This window comes from Carcharhinus amblyrhynchos, chromosome 11 (genome assembly GCF_965287045.1).
Source record: "Carcharhinus amblyrhynchos chromosome 11, sCarAmb.v2.hapA, whole genome shotgun sequence".
In the NCBI taxonomy this organism is placed as follows: Eukaryota; Metazoa; Chordata; class Chondrichthyes; order Carcharhiniformes; family Carcharhinidae; genus Carcharhinus; species Carcharhinus amblyrhynchos.
Genome location: NC_137334.1, coordinates 92012776 through 92034030, shown reverse-complemented (window position 1 = coordinate 92034030; position 21255 = coordinate 92012776). Strand labels below are relative to the sequence as shown.

At 47.0% G+C, this 21255-nt stretch overlaps 1 protein-coding gene across 4 annotated transcripts in view; it reads right to left on the bottom strand.

The window, feature by feature from the left end:
* The window catches only part of tmem198ab (transmembrane protein 198ab), a 106577-nt gene that overhangs the window by 66959 nt on the left and 18363 nt on the right, over positions 1-21255 (bottom strand). For 3 of the 4 annotated variants that reach the window (XM_080199567.1, XM_080199570.1, XM_080199569.1), the window contains exon 2: positions 10898-11075. The gene's annotated coding sequence lies outside the window, so the exon portion shown is untranslated. Of the gene's footprint in view, positions 1-10897; positions 11076-14810; positions 14959-21255 lie in introns of those variants that run through there. The other variant, XM_080199568.1, reaches the window with a different exon arrangement.

Genomic DNA, 21255 nt, shown 5'->3' with positions numbered 1-21255 from the left:
TGGTTAAATACTCAGGAGGGGGAGAATGGGGGAGAGTGGGGCAGGGGCGAAGGAGGGGAGAAGGCTGGGACACTGGGGGACTACTTTGTTAGCTTTTTCAAACAGCAAGACACAAGCACGATGGGCTGAATGGCCTCTGCTGTAGTGTATCAGTGTGTGATTGGTTGGAGAAGCTAGTATGCGTTGCAGTCGGAGAGTCAGTGATCAGATAATCACCACAGGGAGGGAGAGGGAAATAATCAGAGACAATTATATTCATTGAGGAATATTTTCTTTGCTTGCTGCTGTACAAAAGGGGGAACACCCACAAACAAGATTAGTAATAATTACAAGATCATTCATGTTCTAATTGATGTACTCACCTCCCTCACATGTGTTCTTGTGAAGGGCTATATTTGAAAGCATCATCTCCAGTGTGAAAGCGCTGATGCTTAGATTTGCAACAGCTTGCTGCTGCCAAGTATTCTGGAGCTAGAATAGATCCATTGGCGGAGATAGGGCTCCTCAGTACAGCTGAGGCCAGTGTTACTTTCTACCCCCTGGGTTCCAATCCTTCGAGACTGCTGGCTGGCAGACTTGTCCACAAAGTCTCTCTCTCTCTGTCCAGACACCTCAGAAATAACCCCGGCCAACATTTCCAGTGGAATAGTCACGGGAGCTGGGACGCAGGGGTGCTGCACTGTGCAATCTGTCTGTGGTTAGCACTGCTGCCTCACAGCACCAGGGACACAGGTTCGATTCCTGGCTTGGTCTGTGCAGAGTCTGCGCGTTCTCACCATGTCTGCGTAGGTTTCCTCCCACACTCCAAAGATGCTCAGGTTAGGTGGATTGGCCGTGCTAAATTGTGCCTTAGTTTCAGGGGGACTAGCTAGGGTAAATGTATGGGTTTATGGGAACAGGGCCTGGGTGGGATTGCGGTCGGTACAGACTCGATGGGCCGAATGGCCATCTCCTGTACTGTAGGGATTCTATGATGTGAGATGTTAAAATGAGGCCTCTCTGAGGTGGCTGGTGACTAATTACACTGCCTCAATTTCAAAGGAGAGTACTGAGGAAAGGGCATTACTTTTTCAAGTCTGGATGGTGAGTGACTCGGACGTGGTGATGTTCCCAGATATTCCATGATAAATGACTGGATCATGAGGGAAATTAGAAGCATAGAATCAATACAGTGCTGAAAACAACCATTCGGCCCATCGAGTCTGCACCAAATCTCCAAAAGAGGACCTCACCCAGGCCCATCCATCATGTAAACTCCACACAGACAGTGACCCAAAAGTGGACTTGAACCCAGGTCCCTGACACTGTGAGGCAGCAGTGCTATCGACTGTGCCACCCCAAGATCTCCCCATACCATATGCCAATATTCATCTCTCAATCAACATCATTAAAACAACATCATTTATCATGGGATACATGGGAACACCACCACCTGGAGGTTCCCCTAAGAGCACTCACCATTCCAACTAGGCCGTTCCTTCACTGTCACTGGGCCAAAATCCTGGAACTCCCTCCCTAAAGCACTGTGAGTGTACCACCACCTCTGGGATTGCAGCAATTCAAGAAACCAGCTCACCACCACCTTTTCAAGGGGCAGTTAGGGATGGGCAATAAATGCTGGCCAGCCAGCGACACCCACATCCCGTGAATGAATAAAAGTAATCCCCATTGCTGTGTGTGGGAGATTGCTGCGTGTAATTGCTTCCTGCAGATCCTATATTAAGACGTGATTGTCGTTCCAAAGACAACACTCCCTCAGCAGTATATTGAGGGCTGGATCTTTTCTGTGAAAGCAGCTAGCTCCAGATGGGAAAGTTCCAGGCCTACCAGCCAGTTCCTGATACAATGGCCCCCAATGTTGCCATCTTTGCTCAGGTGGGTGCATAGGTGTGGGATGAAGTTGGACTCACGGGGTACAGCTGGCAGCCATGGAAGAGGCAATGGGTAAGACCCATTCACAACTGAGTAAAGACTTCTCGAACTTATTTCACAATGAGTTCCCGAATCCAGGCTATGGTTCTCCTGAGGGGGCCGCGGACCAGGAGAAGCAGGCCCGACCGCATGGGAAATTGCTGGGGGCTGGGTACTAGGGGGTGCAATGGAGATGGCCAGATCAGTAGTGCAGGGTGAGGGGGGTCTCTACCTGCATCTTCATACTGCACAGGTGAAAATTGAGGTCCGCTGGGATTAGGGGGCAGGAATCCCAGAAACGGACCCTGCCGGCAATTTTAAAATAACTTTTAAAGGTCTTTCTGACTGTGAGAACGCCCAGACCTGAATGCCAAGAACTGTGCTTCAATTAACTATGCGGAGATCTCTGCTTAAATCTTAAGTTTATTTATTTATCACAAGTAGGCTTACATTAACACTGCAATGAAGTTACTGTGAAAATGCCCTAGTTGCCACACTCTGGCATCTATTCGGATACACTGAGGGAGAATTTAGCACGGCCAATGCACCTAACCAGCACATCTTTCAGACTGTGGGAGGAAACCGGAGCACCCAGAGGAAACCCCACGCAGACACGGGGAGAACGTGCAAACAGTGAACCCAGCCGGGTCCCTGGCACTGTGAGGCAGCAGTGCTAATCACAGTGCCACCATGCTGCTCACGTACAAGAGATTTGATTTATTATTGTCACATGTATTAACGTACAGTGAAAAGTATTGTTTCTTGTGTGCTATACAGACAAAACATACTGTTCATAGAGAAGGAAAGGAGAGAGTGCAGAATGTAGTGTTATACTCATTGCGAGCGTGTAGAAAAAGATTAATTAAGTGTGAGGTAGGTCCATTCAAAAGTCTGACAGCAGCAGGGAGGAAGCTGTTCTTGAGTCGGTTGGTACGTGATCTCAGACTTTTGTATCTTTTCCCCTACGGAAGAAGGTGGAAGAGAGAATGTCCGGGGTGCATGGGGTCTGTAATTATGCTGGCTGCTTTGCTGAGACAGGGGGAAGTGTAGACAGAATTATTGGACGGGAGGCTGGTTTGTGTGATGGGCTTGAATTCTGGGGTTCTACTGGCTCCAACGGTTAAAGAAATTACCATCACTCCCCACCAGGATCCAACCCGTGTCTCTGAGTGGGATGGCCAGAAAAGAAGACCCTTCAAACTGGAATTTTATTTTGGTAAGCAGAATAAAAATCATATTGAAAAGAAAGAGTTGCGTTTCCATGGTGCCTACCATGATCTCAGGACATCCCAAACATTTCACAGACACAGGAAATTTTGAAGTATGGTCTCCGTTGGAATGGAGGAAACACACAGCAGCCAATATGCACACAGCAAGACTCCACAAGCAGTATTGAGATAATGACCAGATTCTGTTTAAGGTGGTCGAAGGATAAAAACCGAACATGACCCTGGGACAACTCTCCTCCTCTTCTCCAAAATGACACATTCAAATCTACAGCCCAAGATGGACCCTCAGTGCAAAGTCCCTTCAGCAAATCGGCTGTGGAGTACCGAATCACTGAAAGAGACCATTCTGCCCTTTGTGTCTGTACCGGCTCTCCCAATCAGCAATTCACCTCCCTTTTCTCCGTAACCCTGAACATTCTTCCTTCACAGATTACAATCTAATTCTCTTTGACTGTACTGTACTCTCAAAGAACAAAGAAAATTACAGCACAGGAACAGGCCCTTCGGCCCTCCAAGCCTGCACTGACCATACTGCCCGACTTAACTAAAACCCCCTAACTTTCCGGGGACCGTATCCCTCTATTCCCATCCTATTCATGTACTTGTCAAGACGCCTCTTAGAAGTCACTACCGTACCCACTTCAACTACCTCCCCGGCTACGAGTTCCAGGCACCCATCACTCTCTGTGTAAACAATCTGCCTCGTACATCTCCTTTAAATCTTGCCCCTCGCACCTTAAACCAATGCCCCCTCATAATTAACTCTTCCACCCTGGGAAAAAGCTTGTGACTATCCACTCCGTCCATGCCTCTCATAATCTTGTAGACTTCTATCAGGTCTCCCCTGAACCTCCGTCATTCCAGTGAGAACAAACCAAATTTCTCCAACCTCTCCTCACAGCTAATGCCCTCCATACCAGGCAACATCCTGGTAAATCTTTTCTGTACCCTCTCCAAAGCCTCCACGTCCTTCTGGTAGTGTGGCGAACAGAATTGAACACTATATTCCAAGTGTGGCCTAACGAAGGTTCTATAAAGCTGCGACATGACTTGCCAATTTTTAAACTCAATACCCCAGCCAATGAAGGCAAGCCTGCCGTTATGCCTTCTTGACTACCTTCTCTACCTGCATTGCCACTTTCAGTGACCTGTGTACTTGCACACCCAGTTCCCTTTGCCTGTCAATACTCCTAAGGGTTCTGTCATTAATCTCAGGCAGTGTGTTCCAGACCTTAACCGCTCGCTGCGTGAAAAAGATTTTCCTCACTTTGCTATTTATTCTTTTGCCAATTTGTGTTTCCCACAGTGCAACCCCCTCCTTTGGCTGGAAGGCACTGAGGGTAAAAGGTGCAAGTACTTTCCTTCATCTGAAAGGCAGCATTGTATCGCACACAGAGTGTTAGCTTAGAGTGCGCACTCAACTCAAGTGGAACTTCAAAGCCGTGACCTCCTGACTCAGAGGTGTGAGTGCCACCGCTGAGCCACAGCTAATATGCTGGGAAAATAAAACGGAGGGAAATAAGGAAGCATTCCAACACGGCTCATTTCCCCGTGCAAAAACTGAGAGAACAAGCTCGAGACCAGGACAAAGAACAAAGAACAGTACACTACAGGCCCTTCGGCCCTCCTAGCCTGCAACGATCACGTGGTCCTACCTAGACCAACTGCTTATATCCCTCCATTCCTCTGTTTCTTGTGCGGTACAGATACAGCATACTGTACATAGAAAAGAAACAAGAGAGTGCAGAATAGCTAGGGTATAGAGAAAGATCAACTTAATGCAGGGTAAGTCCATTCAAAAGTTTGACAGCAGCAGGGAAGAAGCCTGCCTTTTTGTATCAAAATGAGATTCCAAGCTCCCACCACCCTCGGTGTTCAAAACTTCCCCCCACACATCTCCACTGAACCTTTCCCCGCCTTACCTTGAACTTGTGCCCTCTTGTAATTGTCATTTCCGCCCTGGGAAAAAGATTCCAACTTTTCACTCTATTTATACCCGTCGTAATTTTATAAACTATGGTTAAATTACCGGCACGGTGGCACAGTGGTTAGCATTGCCGTTTCACAGCGCCACAGACCTGGGTTCGATTCCTGACTGGGGTCACTGTCTGTGTGGAGTTTGCACATTCTCCCCATATCTGCGTGGGTTTCCTCTGGGTGCTCTGGTTTCCTCCCACAGTCTGAAAGACGTGCTGGTTAGGTGCGTTGACCTGAACAGGCACCAGATTGTGGCAACTAGGGGAATTTCACAGTAACTTCATTGCAGTGTTAATGTAAGCCTTACTTGTGACTAACAAATAAACTTTAAACTTTACTTTAAAATTTCTATCAGGAGGGACAAAAAAGACGAGTGTAAGGCAATAAATAGGTCCAGAAGGTTTCTGCATTGGGTTGTTTATTATCCAGGAACTCTCCTCAAAGGGTTAACGATGACAAACCCCCTTAGAAATTCCCATGACCCTTGGCCGGGAAGGAACCAAATCATTTAACCTCGTATTACAATGGGGTGGTGGCCCATTGAGGAAAAAATGCACTGAACCCAATTGTTTGCCAAGTCTTGGCACAGCAGAGTTGTACCGTGGTACAGCAGTCAACCTCATTCTCCCCTCATTTCTGTACCAAACCCTCAGCCTTGACACAATCATCATGCTGCCTTGCTATGGTAACTGTTAAACAACCACTCTATTCGCTGCAGGGCTCAAGCCTCACATTTATGATGGACCAGAGTGATATATATTCACTCTTACTCCAAATGTGTTCAATTGGCCTGAAACCTCTCTGGCGAAAGCAGCCGCTAATGATCTCATAAAGAGCCCATTGATGAGAATTGTGCGATGGGACTTGGCTTGTGAGGAGGGCTTTGTCTGCGAACAAAAAGATCCTATCAAACAGGGAGCGGTCTGGGATGGCTTCCTCATGCCTTCAACATTTGCTCAAATCCTTGGAGTGACAGGGCTTGTTGTTAGTATTCTGGCTATCGACGTCTGGGATGTGTTCAGGAGAATGGTCCACAGCAGAATGTTTCCAATCCAACGCAAAAAGGGAAACTACACCATCTGGTTCTTGCAAATAAGCTGGGCCAATGGTTCAGGTGTCATTGGGGATACAGTGATCATTGTATCGCAAGGCGTAGACTGGAGAATGATCGGGAGTAATCCAAAATGAGAATAATTAACCTGTGGAAAGCCAACTGCAAGGTGGAGTGGGGGGGATGTTGAGGATAGATCCGACCTAAATAAATTTCAATCAAAGATTATCGGGCAAAACTGGAACTGAAGAATGGGCTTCTTTTGATGAGGAGCTAGTTCAGGGTGAAGGTATATTCCCATAAAGGGTAAGGTAAATAAATCTGGGTCAGAAAAGAGACAGAAATTAAGATGAACAAGAGAAAAATATGCTTGTGACAGGTGAACATTCTCTCTTCCACCTTCTTCCGTCGGGAAAAAGATACAAAAGTCAGACTTCATGTACCAACCCTCAAGAACAGCTTCTTCCCTGCTGCTATCAAACTTTCAAATGGACTTACCCTGCATTAAGTTGATCTTTGTCTACACCCTAGTTATGACTGTAACACTACAGTCTGCACCCTCACCTTTCTTCTCTATGTACGGTATGCTGTATCTGTACCGCGCAAGAAACAATATTTTCCACTGTATACAAATACTTGTGACAATAATAAATCAAATCAAATCAAATAATACACTGGAGATCCAAACTAAACCAAGAGGGGATTTGCAAAAGCAAATAAGAGCAGCAAAGAGTGAGCATGAAGAAAGACTGACCGCTAAAAGGGAATAGGTAGATAAAGAATAAAGGCTGGGAAGAGGAGATGTAAGGCCAACGAGGGACCAACAAGGGAATTTACACATGGGGATAGAGAGCATGGCTGAGGTGCTACATCAATATTATCTTTACCATGGATGAAGATGCCCCCCAGGTCATGATGGAAGAAGAGGAAATTCAGAAACTAGAAGGGTTTAAAATTGAGGTTTTGGAGGTCAGGTGGATTGGCCAGGCTAAATGTCCTCTTAATGAACAAAGACGTGCAGGTTAGTTTAAAGTTAAAGTTTATTTATTAGTATCACAAGTAGACTTATATTAACATTGCAGTGTAATTATTGTGAAAATCCCTAATTGCCACACTCCAGCACCCGTTTGGGTACACTGAGGGTGAATTTAGCATGACCTATGTACCTAACCAGCACACCTTTTGGACTGTGGGAGGAAATTGGAGCACCCAAGGAAATCAACACAGATACAGGGAGAATGTACGGACTCTGCACAGACAGTGACCCAAGCCGGGAATCAAACCCAGGTCACTGACGCTGTGAGGCGTCAGTGCTAAGATGGATTGATCATGCTAAATTGCCCTTTTGCATCCAAAGATGTGCAAGTTAGATGGATTGGCCATGCTAAATTGCCTCTTAGTGTCCCAAGATATGTAGGTTAGGTGGATTGGCCATATTAAATTGCCCCTTTGCATCCAAAATGTGCAGGTGAGGTGGATTGGCCATGCTAAATTGCCCTGTAGTGTCTAAAAATGTGCAGGTGAGGTGGATTGGCCATGCTAAATTGCCCCTTCATGTCCAAAGATGTGTAGGTTAGGTGGATTGACCATGCTAAATTATCCCCAGTGTCCAAAGATGTGCAGGTTAGGTGGATTGGCCATGCTAAATTGTCCCTTAGTGTCCAAAGATGTGTTGGTGAGATGGATTAACCGTGTTAAATTGCCGCTTAGTGTCCAAAGATGTGCAGGTTAGGTAAATTGGCCATGCTAAATTGCTCTGTAGTGTCCAAAGATGTTTAGGTTAGGTGAAATGACCATACTAAATTATCCCTTAGCGTCGCAAGATGTTTAGCTTAGGTAGATTGGCCATGCTAAATTGCTCTGTAGTGTCCAAAGATGTTTAGGTTAGGTGGATTGACCATGCTAAATTGTCCCTTAGTGTCGCAAGATGTTTAAGTTAGGTGGATTGGCCATGCTAAATTGTCCCTTAGTGTTCCAAGATGTTTAGGTTAGGTGGATTGGCCATGCTAATCTGGTTCACCGGATACTGAACCTGAACAGCAGATGTGCCAAGGATCTGTCAGTGATTACAAAACTGAATATCTTTTCAAGACTTTGGTAGATCATTTTGAATTTGCATTTAACACAAGCCAGCTCCACTTTGAAAAAAAGCTGCAGTGTACAAAGGTAGGCTGAACAATAGCTGGGCAGCACTGGCAAAGGGACCATTTCTTGCCCATCCTCAGCTGCCCGTCAAGAAGGTGGTGGGTGAGTCACCTTCTTGAACCGCTGCAGTCCCTGAGGCATAGGTACATCCACAATAGGGAGTTCCAGGATTCCACCCGGCAACAATGAAGTAAACAGGTGATATATTTCCAGTTTGGGAAGGAGAACCTGGGGGTGATTCCCTGATCCCCTGCAGCCCTTGTCGTTCTAGAAAATGGGTGAGGAAATAAGCAACTGGTGGTGGGAATTATAGGATAAATCACCTCGCACTGTTAGCGCAAGTTAGAGGCAGGAAAGTTAATGCAATGAGCAGTGACCAGTCTTCAGTCAGGTTGTCGAAAGCACTCGTAAGCAGAAGGAAACACAGCATTGTTGAAGAGTCATTATACTGATGGGTAAAGTCGTGGAAACCTGCTGGATTCCAGGAACATCTTGGAGTAAAATTTGAAAATGTGGATGGGTAATTTGCATTATCTATCATTTCTGTGTTAAATCGCCAATCACCCATCACTACAGCTCAGAAACGGTAACTGTGAGCTGTTAATCACAGAATCTTACTGAACGAAAGGAGGCTGGCCAGCCCATCGTACCTGTTCTGAATCATTGAAGGCGCTATCCAACTTGCAAGATGTTCCTTCGCAACTATTTTTCCAATTGCATTTTTGAGATTTTCTATCCAATCCGCTTCCAATGCCCTTTCAGGCAATCACTTTCAGATAACAACAATGCAAAGAACAAAGAACAATACAACACAGTATCAGGCCCTTCGGCCCACCAAGCCTGCTTAACTAAAGACCTTTTGCCTCTACGTGGTCTGTATAGAAGTAGAAATGGTCGAAAGTTTCAAGTTTTTAGGCATCCAGATCACCAACAACCTGGCCTCGTCTCCCGTGCCGACACTATAGTTAAGAAAGTCCACCAACGCCTCTACTTTCTCAGAGGACTAAGGAAATTTGGCATGTCAGCTACAACTTTCACCAACTTTTACAGACGCACCATGGAAAGCATTCTTTCTGGTTGTATCACATCTTAGAATGGCTTCTGGTCTCATCAAGACTGCAAGAAACTACAAAAGGTCATGAACATAGCCCAATCCATCACGCAAACCAGCCTCCCATCCATTGACTCTGTCGACACTTCCCGCTGCCTCAGCAAAGCAGCCAGCATAATTAAGGACTCCATACACCCCAGACATTCTCTCTTCCACCTTCTTTTGTCAAGAAAAAGGTATAAAAGTCGGAGATCGCATACCAACTGACTCAAGCCAACTTCTTCCCTGCTGCCAACAGGCTTTTGAATGGATTTACCTTACATTAAGTTGATCTTTCTCTAGCTATGACTGTAACACTACATGCTTCACTCCCCCGTTTCCTTCTCTGTGAACGGCATGTTTTGTCTTTATAGCGCGCAAAAAACAATACTTTTCATGGTATACTAATACATGTGACAATAATAAATCATATTAAATTCCTCTATTCCCTCTCAATTCATGTATCTGTCAAGATGCCTCTTAAATGCTGCTATTGTATCTGCTTCTACCACTTCCCCTGCAGTGCATTCCAGGCGCATACTGCTCTATGTGTAAAACAAAACTTTGCTCTCACATCTCCTTTAAACTTTCCCCCTTTTATCTCAAACAAATGTCCCCAAGTAATTGACATTTCTACCGTGGGAAAAATGATTCCGACTATCCATTTCTCTCATAATTTTGTAAACTTCTGTCAGGTCGCCCCTCAGCCTCCGATATTCAAGTGAAAATAAACCAAATTTGTTCAATCTCTCCTCATTGCTAATATCCTCCAAACCAGGCAACATCCTGGTAGACCTTTTCGGTACTTGCTCCACATCCTTCTGGTAGTGTGGTGACCAGAACTGTATGCAGTATTCCAGATGTGGCCTAATTAAAGTCCTATTCTCACTGAATAAAAATGAAATTCTCTACATTTCACAGTGGCACAGTGGTTAGCACTGCTGCCTCACAGCGCCAAGGACTCATGTTCGATTCCCGGCTTGGGTCACTGTCTGTGGAGACTGCACATTCTCCCCATGTCTGTGTGGGTTTCCTTCGGATGCTCCGGTTTCTTCCCACAATCTGAAAGACGTGCTGGTTAGGGTGCCTTGGCCATGCTAAATTCTCACTCAGTGTACCCAAACAGGCGCTGGAGTGTGGTGACTGGGAGATTTACACAGTAAGTTCATTGCAGTGTTAATGTAAGCTTACTTGTGACACTAATAAATAACCTTTATACTGAGACATTTTGCCAACACCTTAAATCTTTGTTCATTGATCACTGATTCTGCTGCCAAACCTATTTGCTCGATCAAAACTCTCTGTGATTTTCAAAACCTCTGTTAGATCTCCCCTTCATCTCCTCTGCTCCAAGGAGAACAATCCCAGCTTCTCCAGTCTCTCCACATTAACTGAAGTCCCTCATCCCTGGGAACATTCCAGCAAATCTCCCGCTGCGCTCTCTCCAAGTCCTTGACATTCTTTGTTAGAAGATTCAAAGGGTTTTGAACTTACTGAGAGCAGCCATTGGCCAATGTTTGAAATCTGGTCACTTGTCTCACTCGGGGGAGAGATGGGCACTGACGTTACAAGGTTTATGCCTGGATTGGGCCCATGGCAAATCTGTACAGGTCTTCAGAGCAATGCATGCTGGTTACTGACACCTTTAATTCTTCTTTGAAGTGTTTAAGCTCTGTGAAAACAAAATGTAATAAATGGATATCTTTCTTTCTCATGACTTGCAGTTTTGTCCTCAGACCATTGTTCATTTCAGATGACGGTCAATGGCCAGTGCCAATATTGATCAGTATTAACAGGTGATCATCTACCAGCAATGGCCTGAGCTCTACATGAATATGAAAAAACAAATTGACCGCAAGCATAACACAAATGGTGGGAAATATCATAGATTCCCTATAGAGCAGAAGGAGGCCATTCAGCCCATCAAATCTGCACCGACCACAATCCCACCCAGGCCCTATCACCATACATTTACTCTATCTAGTCCCCCTGAAACTAAGGGGCAATTTAGCATGGCCAATTCACCTAACCCACAATTCTTTGGACTGTGAGAGGAAACTGTAACACCCAGAAGAAACCCATGCAGACATAGGGAGAATGTGCAAACTCCACACAAACAATGACCCAAGACAGGAATCGAACCTGCGTCCCTGGAGCTATGAGGCAGCAGTGCTAACTACTGTGCCACCTCAAGAGAATAAACAAACTCATCGCGAGCAAGGCTCGAACCTGTGCAGGGAACCCCGCTGGATCATTATTCAATCATTATTTGAAAAGGAAAAAGTGTGCAGGGCAATGAGGAAAAGATAAAGGTGTGGCACGAGGTAATCTGCTCCTGTAGAGAGCTAGCATGGACAAGGACCATTGAATGTCCTCCTTCTGTGCCATAACCCTTTTATGTTTCCACTTCAACCGATTTGAATTGGCGTTGCCATTTTATGGTTTGGACGTAGAGAAGATGTTCCCTTCTGTAGGACAGACTCAGATCCGAGGGCACAGCCTCAGAGTAAAGAGATGACCCTTTAGAACCGAGATGAGGAGGAATTTCTTCAGCCAGAAGGTGGTGAATCTGTGGAATTCATTGCCCCAGAAGGCTGTGGAGGTCAGGTCATTGAGTGTATCTAAGTCTGAGATAGACAGGTTCTTGATTGGTAAAGAGATCAAAGGTTACAGGGATAAGGTGGGAGAATGAAATTGAAAAAGATATCAGCCATGATTGAGTGGATCAGGCTCGATGGACCGAATGGCCTAATTTTGCTCCTATATCTTATGGATTTATATCTGCCCTTCCAAATCTCATTGCCCCTTTCATCCAAGTAGCATAATTTCCCAAACCTCTCGACTCTCCCTCCTTCTCCTTCTCTCTCTCCCTCCCTCTCTCTCCCTCTCTCCCCACCTCTCTCCCTCCCTTTCTCTCTTCCCCTCCCTCTCTCTCCCCCCCTTCTCCCTCCCTTTTTCTCTCCCACCCTGTCTTCCCACCTCCCTTTCTCCCCCCTCTTTGTCTCCTCCCTCTCTCTCTCCCTCTTCTCTCTCTCCCCCTCTCCCTCTTTCTCCCTCCCTCTCTCTCAACCTCCCTCTGTGCCTTTCTCTCTCCCTCCCTCTCTCTCTCTCTTTCTCTCTTTCTCCCTCTCTCTCTCCCTCCCTCCTTCCGTTCCTTTCTCTCTCCCTCTCCCTCTCTCTTCCCCCGTCACTCTCTCTCTCTCTCCCCCCCTCACTCTCTCTCTCTCTCCCCGCCTTACTCTCTCTCTCTGTCTCTCTCCTCCCCTCACTATCTCTCTCTCTCCCCGGTTCTATGAAACTGAAATGAATCCTCTGACTTCATTTTTCCATCTCTTTCGATTTCAGTTTTGAGTGCCACATAATAGGAAGAACATTAAATCTTCCGGGAACGCTGAGTGCAGCTTCACCGGGACTTTGCCAAGTTTGGGAAGCGATAATAACGAGGAGAGATTTGAAACTGTTTTCACAGGAGCAGAGAGAGAGGGGCTAAGAGGAAATTCAATAATTCTTTGAAAAATAACCTGAAGTGTTTTGACAGCGTAAAGAGGGAACTGTTTCCTTTGGTTTGGTCACAGAGGAATAGTCAGTCTAAAATGATGACTAATAGAGTGAGGGATGGGTTAAGGGATATTTCTTTATGCCGTGTATTGTTGGAGGACAGAATGCATAATCACAGGGAGTGGCTAACTCAGAGGATATTAAGCCTTTGAAGGGAAAAGCAGGTAAATAATTGAAATTGGGCAAGATAGAGGAATGTGGAGCGAATGAGAGAGAGAGAGCTGGGAAGAGGGATTAGTTTGAGATTGTTTTGGTCCATTGCCTGAACTGACAAGATAGGATGAATTAGCCACGTTGTAAATTTTATCGGTTTTATTGGATGCTGAGAGGATATTCTTCCTTGTGGGAGAGACTAGAACGCACGGATAGAGTTTAAAAACAAGGCCACCCCCACCCCTTTTAGACAGAGATGAGAGGGTCGTGAATCTTTGGACCTCTCTTCCTCAGACAGCAGTGGAGGCAGAGTTCCCATACGTAAGGTTGAGGTAGGTAGATGGTTGATTAACAAGGCGGGGGGGGGCGGTGTTGGTCAAAGGCTATTGAGGGGAGGAGGAAAATGAAGTTAAAGCCACAATCAGATCAGTCATGATCTCACAGAATGGTGGAGCAGGCTTGAGGGGTCAAGACACCTTCTCCTAGAATCTCGACAGTGTATAAAGAGGCAATTCGGCCCATCGGGTCGGCACCAACTCTCTGGGGGAGCAACCCACAACATACACTCCACTCTGCCCTATCCCTGTACCAGCGTCCTACCAAGCTAATCCACCTAATCTACACACCTTTGGACTGTGGGCGGAAACTAGAATAGTATAAGTGCAGTACTGAGGGAGTGCCGCACTGTCAGAGGGTCAGTACTGAGGGAGTGCCGCACTGTCAGAGGGTCAGTACTGAGGGAGTGCCGCACTGTCAGAGGGTCAGTGCTGAGGGAGTGCCGCACTGTCAGAGGGTCAGTACTGAGGGAGTGCCGCACTGTCAGAGGGTCAGTACTGAGGGAGTGCCGCACTGTCAGAGGGTCAGTACTGAAGGAGTGCCACACTGTAAGAGAGTCAGTGCTGAGGGAGTGCCACACTGTCAGAGGGTCAGTGCTGAGGGAGTGCCACACTGTAAGAGAGTCAGTGCTGAGGGAGTGCCGCACTGTCAGAGGGTCAGTACTGAAGGAGTGCCGCACTGTCAGAGGGTCAGTACTGAGGGAGTGCCGCACTGTCAGAGGGTCAGTACTGAGGGAGTGCCGCACTGTCAGAGGGTCAGCACTGAGGGAGTGCCGTACGGTCAGTTGGTCAGTACTGAAGAAGTGCCGCACTGTCAGAGGGTCAGTACTGAGGGAGTGCTGCACTGCCTTCCCAGTGATGGCTACATTTCATGGAAGCAGAAAAAAATGGCACCAATTTATCAGGCAGTGCTTTCCAAATCTGTCAAGATGCAGTTTGGCAGATTACATTCATGGACGCAAGAGTTATTTATTAAAAACAATGCATCCTTACTCTGCTGTGTTTCCCTTACAGGGACAACACCACAAAGCCTCTAACCACTTGTGTAAGAAATTAAATCCTCATTCCACCTTTCCTTTTCCTGTTAATCAGTTTAAATCTGTGTCCTTTGATAATCAACACCTCAGCCTTTGGAAATAGTTCCTTTTCCTAAATCCTTCCTTCTTTCCAACACCTCAGTCCAATCTTCTTTTAACAGCTAATATACCTAACAGAAAAAACCTGGACAGGACAAGCATTGTCGAGGTGAGGGAGCCCATTCACATGTAAACTCATCAACCCAGACTCCAAACTCCAATCACTCTCCACCACATCAGAATATCTGTCTGAACGAAACCAAGTAACCTCTCCTGCCTCCTCACCTCACGCCCCTGACATGCGTTGGTCATTCCCTGTGCAAAGGAGGTATCGACGCTAAGTTAACCTTCTGCCACTTTTGAACTTGCCAAAAATATAACCAACACATGTTGTATTTTGTTCCTCGAGCACTAACATCGCTGTCCCCACACGCTGGCCCCTCCATCACCAGCTCCCGCTGAAAGCTCCACAGGCTTAAGTGACATTAGCACAGATGCTAATCTCATCACAGCGTGGGCAGACTAATCCGCCTGAGTGCGCAGCAGCAAGATTTAACTAACGGGCTCCAGCCAGCAATCCTCCATAAACAATGTAACCCAAATAACTCCACTCTGCATCAAACTGGTTCCGTATTCAGGAGCAGGGATGTGTTGTTGCAATTCTACAGGGCCTTGGTGAGGCCACACCTCGAGTACTGTGCACAACTTTGGCCTCCTTTTCTGAGGAAGGATGTTCTTACACTCGAGGGAGTGCAACCTCCCATCGATCGACTCTCTCTACATTTCCCGCTGCCTCAGCAAAGCAGCCAGCGTAATCAAGGGCCCCGCGCACCCCGGACATTCTCTCTTCCTTCATGAAAAAGATACATAAGTCTGAGGTCCCGTACCGACCAACTCAAGAACAGCTTCTTCCCTGCTGCTGTCAGACTTTTGAATGGACCTACCTCACATTAAGTTGATCTTTCTCTACACCCTCGCTATGACTGTAACGCTACATTCTGTACCCTCTCCTTTCCTTCTCTATGAACAGTATGCTTTGTCTGTGTAGCACACAAGAAATAATACTTTTCACTGTATGTTAATACATTTGAGGGGGTTGAGCTATGAGGAGAGGCTGAATAAACTGGGCTTGTACTCGTTAGAGTTTAGAAGAATGAGAGGAGATCTCATTGAGACATATAAGATGATGAATGGGATGGATAGGATAGAGGTGGAAAGACTCTTCCCGCTCAAAAAAGACAATAGGACTAGGGGGCACAGCCTCAAGATAAAAGGGGGGCGGTTTAGAACGGAGTTGAGGAGGAACTTCTTCACTCAAAGGGTGGTGAATCTCTGGAATTCTCTGCCCGTTGAAGTGGTGGAGGCTGCCTCGCTAAATATTTTTAAGACGTGGGTTGATGGGTTTTTGATAGGAGAGGGGATTAAGGGTTATGGGGAGAGGGCGGGAAAGTGGAACTGAGCAGCGACAGATCAGCCATGATCTTATTGAATGGCGGGGCAGGCTCGAAGGGCTGGATGGCCTACTCCTGCTCCTATTTCTTATGTTCTTATTTGACAATAATAAATCAAAGGTTTACCAGGCTGATTCCAGAGATGGCAGGACTGATGGAATCTAGAATCCCTACAGTGCAGAAGGAGGCCATTCAGCCCATTGAGTCTGCATCCTTGCTTCAAGATCCTCCATGATCTCATCCCAACCCCCCAACCCCCCCCGTCTCCTCTCGCCCTTTGTGTTTCTGCATTCTTCCATTTCTAGGCTTTGGCTGAACTATTGTTGGCTATGCCCTGGGCCTTGCCCTGGCTGCCTGGGCCCGAGCTCTGGAATTCTTTCCCTAACCTCTCTCCCTCCGCTCCGTTAACTCACTCCTCATTGTCCAAGCATTAGGTTACTGTCTCACTGTCCTCTTTATTTGGGTCAGAGTCAAACTGTCTTCGATAATTGCTTTGGCCTGGCGTGAAGTAATTTTGGAGGCAACTGGAGTATGGGTTATAGATCATAGAATACAATCCTCGACTGGAATTCTCCCATCCCTCCCGCCAATGGAATTTTAGCAGCCGGGTTGCGGACAATGTGAAATCCCATTGACAGTCGGGTGGGAATTCCCGGATTTTAGACAAGCACGGCCAGAGAATTGTGCCCCTACAGGTCAGGAGGAGGCCATTCAGCCCATCAAGTTTACACCCACCACAATCCCACCCAGGCCCTATCCCCATAAGGCCATGCATTTACCCTAGCTAGTCCCTCTGACGCTAAGAGGCAATTTAGCACGGCCAATCCACCTAACCTGCACATCTTTGGAGTGTGGGAGGAAACCGGAGCACCCGGAGGAAACTCACGCAGAGATGGGGAGAATGTGCGGTCTCCACACAGTCATTGACCCAAGCCGGGAATCGAACCCGGGTCCCTGGTGCTGTGAGGCAGCGGTGTTAATCAATATTGTGCTGCCAGAAGAAAAGCTTGCATTTCTATAGCATCTTTCACAGTTCCTGGACATCCCAAGCAGACTTTGCAGTCAATGATGGTGTATTCATCATTGCAATGTCAGACAGGCAGGTGCCAATTTGTGCACAGCAAGATTCCACAAGCAGCAATGAGACAAATACCCATTAATGTGCTTTCGCGGCATTGCTTGTGGAATAAATATTGGCCAGGACGGCAATTACAACAACAGGAATAAAAAGAGCGCACTCAACAGATTCAATGTCGAAAGGTTTGCGATCAATAGGCTGATGAAAAGAATCATAGCCCAGTCAGCTCATCCTGAATGAAATGAAAACAATTACTGGGGTCACATTGAGAGGACACACTGACCTTTCACGGTCCACCCATTGTCAAACACACTGTCTCTGGGTGTAATCAGCAAAATAGCTTCTGGCGAGGGAAGGCCATTCAGCCCATTAAACCGCCTGCTTTCACAGGCAGTAACCAATCCACCCATTCCTGAGGGAAGTTTCCACGTAGCTTCCAACACCCTCTCAGCACTTCCCAAATGTGAGTAAATGAGTTATCCAAACTCGCAGCGAGTTTGTTTGGCCTCCCCCCCAAACCGCAGCCACCCCCCCACCCTCTACAGCCCCCACCCTCAACCCCTGTAGTTGTTGACCTTCAAGCAACACTTTGATTTCAAAATTCTGACCCTGGTGTTCAAATGGCCTGACCTATTTCTATAATCTCCACCTTTCCAATATCTCCAATATCTCTACCCTCCTCTCATACCTTTCCTTATTCTTTTTTTATTATTATTTTCACTTGTTCACAGGACATGGGCGTCGCTGGCTGGGCCAGCATTTGTCAGCATCCCAGAGGGGCAATTAAGAGTCACCACATTGCCGTGGGTCTGGAGTCACATGTAGGCCAGACAATGGGGGGAAGGCAGGAAAATGGGGATGAGAGTCATATCAGCCATGATTGAATGGCAGACCAGACTCAATGGGCCGAATGGCCTAATTCTGCTCCTATGTCTTATGGTCTAAAACACCAGATTACACATGGGCCTTCTGATTTGATTTATTATTGTCACATGTATTAACATACAGTGGAAAGTATCTTTTTTTTCCGCACTATACAGACAAAGCATACCATTCATAGAGAAGGAAAGGAGAGAGTACAGAATGTAGGGTTACACTCATAGCTAGGGTGTACAGAAAGATCAACTTGATGCAAGGTAGGTCCATTCAAAAGTCTGATGGCAACGGGGAAGAAGCTGTTCTTGGGCCAACCTGGTAAAGACGGCAGATTTCATTTCCACCACAATCGACGATGGTTTCATGGTCATCATTAGACCAGCATGCCACCACCTCTCATTCTCACTTATCCTCAATTTTAATCACCCCATCATCGGTGACCATACCAGCAGCTGCCGTTGGTCTTAAGCCTCTCCAGCTCTCTCTCCTCCTTTAAGACGTTCATTTGAACCTACCCACTTTAACCAAGATTTTAGTCACTTGACTGAACATCTCCTTCTGTGGTTCAGTGTCAAACTGTGTTTGAGAATCGCACCTGTCAAGCTCCTTGGTGTATTTGTACAACATGCTGTATAAATGTAGCTTTGTTTTTGTTGATCTCTGTAAATGTTGTCCCTTCTCTTTGCTTGTCCACACAGTTCGTACAATCTATAGAATCGTTACAGTGTAGAGGGAGGCTATTTGGCCCATCAAGAATCTATAGCATCTTTACCGTGCAGGAGGAGGCCATTTGGTCCATCCAGCCTGCATCAACAATGATCCCACCCAGGCCCTGTCCCATAACCCTATGTATTTACCCTATAATCCCCCTGACACTAAGAGGCATTTTAGCACAGCCAATGCACCCTAACCAGCAAGTCTTTCAGACTGTGGCAGGAAACCGGAGCAACCGGAGGAAACACATGCAGACACGGGGAGAACATACAGACTCTGCACAGACAGTGACCCGAGGCCGGGAATCGAACCTGGGCCCCTGGCGTTGTGAGGTGCTAACGCACCGTGCCACTGCGCCATCTGCTATCGCCCGTAATCTGAAAGATTCTGCTTGCATCCTCTTCCTCCGGGTCTTTGACGGAGGTGAGGAACCATCACGGCCAGAGGGTCTGATCCTGCGATCGGGGCTGTGTGGATGACAACTGGTCAAACTGTCTCTGCCATCCCCCCGCACCCTCCCTCTGCCCCCACCCACCCCCACCAGCCTCACCATCCTCAACCCACACCCCCTCACCTGCCTGCTAATTCACATCCTAAAACCCAAGAACCTTCATTCAGGAAATCGAGGCGTTGATACACACACCTCACCCGGTGTCTGCTGGAATTCAGCAAGAACTGCTCAGTAGTTCTCAGAGAGCTGAATTACATTCCTCCAAGGAAGACTCATAAATTTGTCCCTTGTCCACACTCACTTGGAGTTATTGCCTTTCTGCTCCTGTTAGCTTTGCTTCAGTTAGTCCGTAAAGAACAGCCTCCAATAAATCTCCCTCTGCGGACATTACATTCATAACCCTGGAATTCTCAGTGTTATCTCTCTTTGAAAGATTGGAATAACATTAGCCATTCCTTTAAATCTTCTGGCATTGAACTTAATGAGGTGTGTACAACTCCTCCTCCAAACCACCCCTCCTCCTCCAGCCACCCTGTTCCCACGCACCAACTCTCTCTGACACCTCTTATCGCTGAGTGCTCTGAACCAGCACTCTGAGCAGCTCGGAGCAGGATTTATCGATGTTGCTGGTAGGCATAAGAACATAAGAACATAAGAAATAGGAGCAGGAGTAGGCCATCTAGCCCTTCAAGCCTGCCCCGCCATTCAATAAGATCATGGCTGATCTGTCGTGGCTCAGTTCCACTTTCCCGCCCTCTCCCCATAACCCTTAATCCCCTCTCTTATCAAAAACCCATCAACCCGCGTCTTAAAAATATTTAGCGAGGCAGCCTCCACCACTTCAACGGGCAGAGAATTCCAGAGATTCACCACCCTTTGAGTGAAGAAGTTCCTCCTCAACTCCGTTCTAAACCGCCCCCCCTTTATCTTGAGGCTGTGCCCCCTAGTCCTACTGTCTTTTTTGAGCAGGAAGAGTCTCTCCACCTCTATCCTATCCATCCCATTCATCATCTTATATGTCTCAATGAGATCTCCCCTCATTCTTCTAAACTCTAACGAGTACAAGCCTAGTTTATTCAGCCTCTCCTCAAAGCTCAACCCCCTCAACTCCGGTATCAGCCTAGTAAACCTCCTCTGCACTCCCTCCAAGGCCAAAATATCTTTGCGCAGGTGCGGTGCCCAAAACTGCACACAGTACTCCAGCTGCGGCCTCACCAATGCCCTATACAGCTGCAGCAAGACCTCCCTACTTTTATATTCAATCCCCCTCGCTATGAAGGCCAGCATCCCATTCGCCTTCCTGGCCACCTGCTGCACCTGCAAGCTGGGTTTTTGCGACTCATGCACAAGGACCCCGAGGTCCCTCTGCACCGTCGCCTGCTGCAGTTTTTCGCCACGTAAGTAATAGTCCTTCCTACCAAAGTGGACCACCTCACACTTGCCAACATTAAATTCCATTTGCCATTTCCCGGCCCATTTGCCCAGCCTATCTAGATCCTTCTGCAGACTCTCCACACCCTCCGCACAATTTGCCGTTCCCCCAATCTTGGTGTCATCAGCAAATTTCGACACCCTACACTCAGTTCCCTCCTCCAGATCATCTATATAAATGGTAAAAAGCTGAGGCCCCAGCACCGACCCCTGGGGCACTCCACTAGTCACCATCCGCCAATCCGAATAGCACCCGTTGACCCCCACTCTCTGCCTCCTATTTGACAACCAATCCTCTATCCACGCTAACACCCTACCCCCAACTCCATGTCCCCCGACCTTCTGCAATAACCTCTTGTGAGGTACTTTGTCAACGCCTTCTGAAAATCCAGAAAGACCACATCCACCGGCTCTCCTCTATCCACCGCCCTAGACACATCCTCATAGAACTCCAGTAAATTTGTCAGACACGACTTCCCTTTAATGAAACGGTGCTGCGTCTGCTCTATCAAGCAATTCCCCTCAAGATGCCTCGCAATTTCCTCCTTAATGACGGATTCTAACATTTTACCTACCACAGACGTTAAACTAACCGGCCTATAATTCCCCGCCTTTTGCCTGGCACCCTTCTTAAACAACGGCGTAACATTAGCCGTTTTCCAATCTTCTGGCACCTCCCCGGAATCCAGCGACGTCTGGAAAATAACCACCAAGGCATCCACTATCACC